This window comes from Pseudopipra pipra, chromosome 8 (assembly GCF_036250125.1).
Source record: "Pseudopipra pipra isolate bDixPip1 chromosome 8, bDixPip1.hap1, whole genome shotgun sequence".
NCBI lineage: Eukaryota > Metazoa > Chordata > Aves > Passeriformes > Pipridae > Pseudopipra > Pseudopipra pipra.
In genome coordinates this window covers 527,277-534,954 of record NC_087556.1, presented here as the reverse complement: position 1 = coordinate 534,954, position 7,678 = coordinate 527,277, and the positions used below count along the sequence as shown (strand labels likewise).

Here is a 7,678-nt window from a genome sequence, read left to right as displayed (position 1 = left end):
CATCCCCAAAAGGATACTGGAGATCTGGAGAAGGTTCCAATAGGACAATAAGCATGATTAAAGGCTTGGCCATGGCAAGGAACTAGATGGGCTCTGACTTCAGCCTGGGTAAGTCAGCTGTAGACCAAACCTATCAGTCTGGAGCCTTCAGCCCCATGCTGAGCAACACAGCCCTCAAACGTGCTCATTGTTGTTCCCTACTGCCTGCCTTGCTTCCTAAAAATGTGCAAAAGATGCTGAGGAAGCAGCAGATCTCACTAGAAAAAATCTGAATGTCCCTCTCCAGTGTGGGAGGTTTTGCCAAATCTCTGGAAGCTGCTGTTAAATCTCTGGCTACATGTTATGGACTCTTTGGATAATGGGGCTTTAACTAGATGCCTGAGCTAGAAGCTTGGATATCATTCCAGTGTTTCCTGCTAGTTGTAGGAGTTGTATTTCTGTTGGAAGGCGACCAAAACAAGAGGAAAGGAAGGCTTATTTTTTGACTGATAGTTCCACTTAAAACTGGCCTTATTCCTGCTCTGGAGCAGCAGCTCTCGCAGTGCTGGCCCTGTGTGACACATCTGTGTCCACAGCTGGACGAGAAAGGACTGAATTCACTTCATATCTCAGAGCCTCCCCCAAAATGGGCCATAACACCCGGGGTTTGCCCTTCCCAAAGCGTTGCTGAGGGAGTTGGAGCTGAGGGAACAGTTTAGGGAAGAAATCTTAGTTATGGATCATGCTGCAACCTCCAGTTCCCTCTGCTGAGCGAGGTGGGTTTAAGCCAGTTCAGTCATCCCAGTAAAGAATGTGTGTTAGAGGGGGATTTTGCCCCCTGTTATGGAGGATTCGACCCCTCCCTGTTCTTGTTGTGAAAGATTTCCAGCTGGGAGTGACCAAAAATGTCTGCCTTAGGAGGAGGAAGGTTGAAGGCTGGTTAGGCTACTGAGGAGGTGATTCATTATTTGCAGCCCAGATCTAAAGAGAAAGGAAAAAATGCTTATGAGTGTCCCTGATTCCAACTTAATTGCTGGAATGAATAAATAACTGGAATCCTAGAAAACAATGAGCAGTCAGCACTGACCTGTCCTGCCAAGACACATCCAGGCAGCTTATTAATGCCTTTCTGTGATAGCTGAGACTCCTGCTGTACTAGAGTGGGTGAGGGCTGATAGTGGTTTGTGATACAGGTTTTGCTGCTGCCTTGCAAACTGCTTTTGGGATCAGTTGAGATGGAAGCCCTGGAAGGAAGGGGGAGGCTGCTTCAGCACCAGCACCGGAGGAAGGCACCCATCAGTGTGGAAATGTCTTCAGCTGGGCTGGCAGGAGAAGGTGAGTGAAAGGCTTGGCTGGTGGGACAGAAAGTGTGCTGTGAAATGCAGCAGATGGCACTGGCAGGAGAGAGGGAGGTGCAAGGCTGCTTTGGAATCACAATTATCCATAGAAATTAAAGCAGCAGTCAGAGAGAGGGGACACAAGACTCTGTCTCAGAAAGAAATGAGAATCTGTGCAGATTCAGAATCTGGGCACAATTGAGTTGCACACCCAAATTGTGCAGCTGGTGTGAATCCCTGTGGTCAGGGAGCGGATCCCCGTTGGAATGTCTGTTCAGGATTGTCAGCTGGGAGCTGATCCCCTCCTGGAAGTGGGACTTGGGCCTGTGGGGCTCAGGCCTGGGCTCTGCCAGGATCTCCGGGGAAACAGGGACACTGCTGGAGGTGGGAGTTGAAATCATAGAATCATAAAATCATAGAAAAAAAAATATCCTGAGCTGGAAGGGACCCGTCAGGATCATCGAGTCCAACTCCTGGTCCTGCAGAGGGCACCCCCAGAGACTGGTGCCTGAGACTGGTGTGGCATGGCCCTTGGCAGGGTGGGCACCATGATCCCAGGGGTCTTTTCCAACCTGATTGATTGGGACCCCGGGCTCAGCTGCCCTGGGGCTGGGCAGGGCTGCACGTGGTGTCTCCCGGCCTTTTACACCTTTCCTGGCAACTTTTACTCCAAACCCCGCCACTTTCAGCTAAACCCTTTCACCTTTCTTCTTGTCTCCGTGTTGGTTTGCACTCCCCGCCCCGCTGTCCCGCCGGTGCCGGTAGAGCCACACCCCCATGTCCCGGTGTCCCTGCCGGTGTCCCCCGCTGTGTCCCGTGTTCCCCCGTGTCCCGGTGTCCCCCTCGTGTCCGGTGTCCCTGCCGGTGTTCCCCCATGTCCCGGTGTCCCTGCCGGTGTCCCCCCCGTGTCTCGTGTCCCCCCATGTCCCGGTGTCCCCCCCGTGTCCGGTGTCCCTGCCGGTGTCCACCCCCATGTCCCGGTGTCCCTCCTGGTGTCCCCCCCCATGTCCCGGTGTCCCTCCTGGTGTCCCCCCCGTGTCCAGTGTCCCCCCCGTGTCCGGTGTCCCTGCCGGTGTCTCCCCCATGTCCCGGTGTCCCTCCCGGTGTCCCCCGTGTCCGGTGTCCCTCCCGGTGTCCCCCCGTGTCCGGTGTCCCTCCCGGTGTCCCTCCCGTGTCCGGTGTCCCTCCCGTGTCCGGTGTCCCTCCCGGTGTCCCCGTGCCCGATGGCGGCGGCCCGGTGGGACCCACGTGGAGCCCCGTGCGGCGCATGCGCGGTGCGGCGGCCGTCGCTGTGACCGGGCTCACGTAGCGCGCGGGGCGCCCCGCCCCGGGGGGCGCGGCCTGAGGGGGCGTGCCCGGCGAGCCCATAAAAGGCGCGGCGGGGCGGTCGCGCGCTCAGTGTGAGAAGCCCCCGGGCAGGACGCGGAGCTCCCGCAGCGGCGCCGCCCCCGCCCCGCCGCCCCCCGCGCTCAGGTGAGGCCTGCCCGCCCCCGCCGCGCTGTGGGCGGGTGGGGTGGGTCAGCTGAGGGCAGCGCCGCGGGTCCGGCCGCTGCGCGGGCGGGCGTGGGTGGGTGGGGGCGATACGTGGCAGAGCCCCGCCGCCGCCCCCCGCCCCCGCGGCGAGGGGTCCCGGCGCTCCCGGCCCCGTGCTCCCGGCCCTTACGTAACGGGACCGGCAGCCTCCGGAGGGGGGCGGGAGGGCGCCGCCGCGCCGGCTTCCCCGCGCCTGGCAGACTAAACACAGCCGCCGCCTCCTCCTTCTCCGCGTCCTCCCCCGCCCGCTCCCCGAGCGCCCTCGGGCCGAGCACCCCGGCTCGGCTCCGCCGCCCTCCGCGGCCCCGCTCCGTGCGGCCCCCGCTCCGTGCGGCCCCGGGGCGGGGAGCGCTCTGCCGGCACGGGCGGGTGGGTGCTCGGCCGGAGCGCTGCGTGCGGGGATTGCACCGCCAGGCATGGGGCTGCTCCGCGTTTGCCTCCCCGCTGCTTCCCGGCCGCTCGCTTTGTGTGGAATTGCGCGCCCACCTTTGCCGGCAGCCCTTGCCCTTCAGCGTGTGTGTTTTGATAGGATCTAACCCTGACCGGGAGGAGAAGCTCCCGACGTGGAGTCTTTGAGCGCTGCTGGTGAATAGAATAAAGAAAATAAAAATGTCACATGTACTTATTCCAGTTTACCTGAAAAGTAAGGATCCCTCAGGATTGCAGACACCAGCATTCGGTTTCGCTTTGGTTTTCCTGCTGACTTCAGTAAGAGGAGAATGCAGAGTGCTCTATGTGTTCACCTACCTGTGATAAGTGAAGGTTCAGCGCTCAAGGGTTTAGTGAATGAAAGAAGCCATTGGTTACAAGAATAAATAAATGCAGCTTCCCACAAAGCCAGGGGCTGTTGGCTGAGTGTGCCGACAGTGCTCTGCCAGGGGCGGAAAGTCAAGGTAATGAGTTCCTGGTCTGTCTGGGAAGCAGAGGCCTCCTGTTGGATCAGAGATGTTCTCTGCCCTACTGCTCTACCCTTGGACCATTGCTGGATCCGTTTTAATGCCTTAAACCACACTGCCAAGCGTTTCATTTGACCTGGAGTACTCTGCACTGCTCCTTAGGTATGTGCTGACACAACCAGGACTGATTAACTTTCTTCTCTCTTTGTTTTCTCCCCCGAGCCAGCTCTCTGACCTGTAGAGGTTTAAATGTTGTTCCATAACGAATAGGTTTAAATTCTGGCGTTTAAAGCTGTGATTTCAGGGCTTGCACATAGATTGGAAAATTCCCAGTGCAGTTTGACAAACGGAAATGACAGGTAGTGAGTTAACTCTGGAAGGAGTGAGGATAAATAGAGGTTTATGGGAGGAAAACTCTGCCTCCATGCTGAGATTGATAGGGGCAAGGAAACTCCTTTTCTTCATGAGAATATACTCCCTGAAAAAAACTGACTTCAGCTGTCAGATCATTGGGATTGTCCTGCTTTCTTTGCAATCACTCTTAATATCTGAAAACATTATATCTCTGTAGATGCTCTGCCAATCCTTGAGCAGAAGGGTAAACAGAAGGATAGCCTCCTGCTTGTTGTGTCTAGTAAGATAAGTGCTCTGTTCCATCCCCAGTGTTCACTGCCTTGGCTTGGGAAGTTAAAACAAGTAGCCTCTGAGGGCTGTGTCCATTCAGTCTTAGGCTGGAAGAAACCAAGGGAAAACTTGCTGCAGTTCCCTGGGTACAAACACATGTGCTCTGTATACTCAGACTCACAAATGTTGTCTTCAACTTGGCAGTGAATGATAACTCACATCACCTACTTGATGCTAAAATTGATTCTCATCTCTTATTAGATATTATTTATATAGATCAGATTCTGTTACAACTCTGTCATTAAAAGAAGCCTGAAACATGCCCTGTTCTTTTGGTAGCAGCAATTACAGAAAATCTTTCTTCTCTCACTGCTTGAATCTTAATTTTAAACCAGCTTTGGACATGCTAGAGGACTTGGGAACTGGATCCTAATGTTTGTCGTGTGAGACCATTAAGCTAAATGTTCTTAGTCCTTATTCTGGGAATTTCTTTCCTTTGCAGTAGTATTTCCAGGCACATCACGTGATGAGACTGTAACTTGGGTTGTCCTTGAGACAGGAGAGGTTTTGGGCAGTGAGCAGCTATCACTTCCAGTGCCATCCTCTCCATTTCCCACAAACTCAGCTCATTTAACTATCTGGCTTTTTTTTCCCTATTATTTTTTATATGCAGTGGGATACAGTAAGGGTTGTGAGAGTGGACCAGCATTGAAATCAAAAGTCGAGAACCCAGATGACACAGTTTTGGCCTTGACATCATTTGGAGTAGGCCACTAATTCCTTACCTAAATAAAGAAGCTGGTTTGGAACGAAGTTAGAATTATTCTGGGATAGCTCCATGTTGAAGTACACCCTCAGCTTCCATTTTTTTATCCCGTTTTCTGGATCCTGGTGCACCTGGGAGCTCAGAGTTGGCAATGAGGAGACTTGTCTAACGAGCATCTCCACTCTCAGGGCATTGAGTGGTGACCTTGTCCCAGTGAGGTCATGGCACTGCAGCTTGTCTGCACTTTTCCTTCTGCTGGCACCTGTAGGGCTGAGCTGAACTCTTTGAGGAAGTCCTCCAAACCCCACCTCTGTAAGTTCCCTGAGTTGAAAAGGTGTTTGTTGGGTGTCCCTGCTGTCTGGGGAATCCTGTGCTGCTCTTGGCACTGCCATTCCTCTACTTGCTGCTTTGTTTTACTTGGATCCATAGGTTTGGTTGCTCTTTACTGTTTTTTTCCCATTCCTGTGGAGGTTTTTTTTGTGCTTTGCCACGTTTAGTGAATGCACTTCTGGGAAGTGGGGAAGCTCCTGTGTTCAGAGCTGTCAGCTGGGCTCCCACTTCCCTCTGTGGGTAGTGATTCCCTCCTCTCCAAGGTTCTCAATTGCCAGCTTTGTGTTTGCTGAGGAGGAGAGTGAGACTGACAGGAATAATGGAGAGAGGATTTTCATCTTGTTTTACTTCATGTCACCGACAGGAAGAAATTAAACCTACTTATTTGGCAGCTTGTGCTGCGTCCAAGAGATTTCCAGCATTTATCTTAACCAAGCTTTATTTTCTTTGATTTGGGAACCTGGGGCTGATCCTGCAGTGGTTGGAAAGCTCTGCTACTTAGCAACTGCTCCTAGGGCAGCATGAGCTTGGCTGGCCCTGCCTCAGCCTCCCTGTCCAACTCTGGATTCCGTCTGGGAGGGAAGGAATCTTGGGTGGCTGAAAGCTATTGCGGGAGTCGAGACCTTGCAAAGGACAGGAAATGTGGGAAAGGAAGGAAGAAATCAAGCTGGAGGTGACCTCTGGATGTCATCTAGCCTAACCTGTTCCAAGTTGGGTGAGCCTGGGGGTCTGGTGAGGCTGCACGTGGGCTCCTCCCGTTTCCTTTTGAGATTCTTCCAGGAACTGGAAATCCAGTTTCTCTGGGTAGCCCCTTCTAGTGCTGCAGTGGGACACACTGTGTTTCTGCCACCTTGGAATTCCCCTTGTTGCAGTTTGAGCCTGTTGGCAGTCACTCATTCTGCTGTGTGCCTGTGAGATATAAGGTAGGAAGAGGGTTGCAACAGCATTTGGAGGAGCCTGGTATTGGAGCAGGCTAAAAAGCAGCTGGAGAAGAGGAAAAACAAGGTCACTGAGAGCAGTATATGGAGAGGAAACATTGTTTTCATCACCCTTTTGGTGGTTTTGTTTGCTTGTTTTGTTTTGTTTCAGAAAAGTTTTATATTGATTAATAGTAAAAAAAAGTAAACTTTCCAAAGCTTTCCTTGTGTTTTTCACTGAGTGCAGTAAACAAATAGCTGAGTGAATTCCCAGCACTGATAAGGTTGGCAAATATTTCTGGTGTAGTGGAGCTGTTTGTGCTTTGTCATTGATTCACAGATGTATTGGCTGGAGTGCTGAATGAGGAGGCACTTGGCTTTCTGCAGGGGGAAGTACAAACGGGTGGTGGTTTTAGGAGGTTTAGGTGGTTTTAGCAGGTACCTGTCAGTGGCTTTATTAGCTGTGTTTGCAGTAGCCTGCTGTGGCTGTGGAGGGGCTGAGCCAGGAGGAGGTGAGGAATGCTGCTGTGGACAGCAGGGCTGGTTTAGAGCCTTGGAGATGCTCAGGGGCCTGGCTCGACTGGGGGAAAAGTAGGACTCCAGGCTTCCCTCTCCAGATATTCACTTCACAGCTTGCTTTCTGCCAGGGAGTGTGCAGGAATGCTTCAGCCCTTCAGCTGTGGTCCTGCAGGTTTCAGCTGCTTTACAGGAGTTGGAGGTCGTGCTGCTTTTCCTGGCTCGAGTTTCCCCTTGTTCCTGTCCGTGCCAGTGAAACTCTGCTCGTCCTGTCCAAGAAGCTGCTCACAGAGTAAAGCTAAACCCCAGGGCTGCTCCTTTTGGAGTGCTGGAGGTGGAAAGGAAAGGAGGGAGCTGCTCCCAGACCCTCAGGTGCAGTACAAGAGGAGATCCCTGGAGCCAGTTCCCTGTCAATATCCCACTTTTGGGTGGGATGGTTTTGCTTTGGGTGCAGCTTTTGGACTTTGCTGATGTTGTTTACACCTTCCTTGTGTGAATGGCACACCTGGGTTTATGCTGTTTGCCCTCAGTTCTGTCAGCTCAGTCAAAACCGTGTTTCTTTCTTCCCTAAACAGGCCAAACCACTTTGTAGCTGCGCTTGTTGCTTTTTGCTTTTTTTGCTTTTTTTCCTCCTTCTCCATCAGTTGTCTGGCTGTTGGAAGAGTTGTAAAGCAGCTCCTGTTAGTCCCTGCAGTCTGTTTGTTTTTCTGAGCAGATACAGTACGTGAGAGTTCAGGCTTTTGTTTGGGGAAAAAGTAAACCTTGTGAATTCCACGACAG

The 7,678-nt window shown here is 52.9% G+C and overlaps 1 protein-coding gene across 5 annotated transcripts in view; it reads left to right on the top strand.

The window, feature by feature from the left end:
* P4HA1 (prolyl 4-hydroxylase subunit alpha 1) overlaps nucleotides 1-7,678 on the top strand; it is a 29,921-nt gene continuing 22,243 nt past the window's right edge. For 4 of the 5 annotated variants that reach the window (XM_064662116.1, XM_064662113.1, XM_064662117.1 and 1 more), the window contains exon 1: nucleotides 2,695-2,789. The gene's annotated coding sequence lies outside the window, so the exon portion shown is untranslated. Of the gene's footprint in view, nucleotides 109-1,172; nucleotides 1,315-2,694; nucleotides 2,790-7,678 lie in introns of those variants that run through there. The other variant, XM_064662114.1, reaches the window with a different exon arrangement.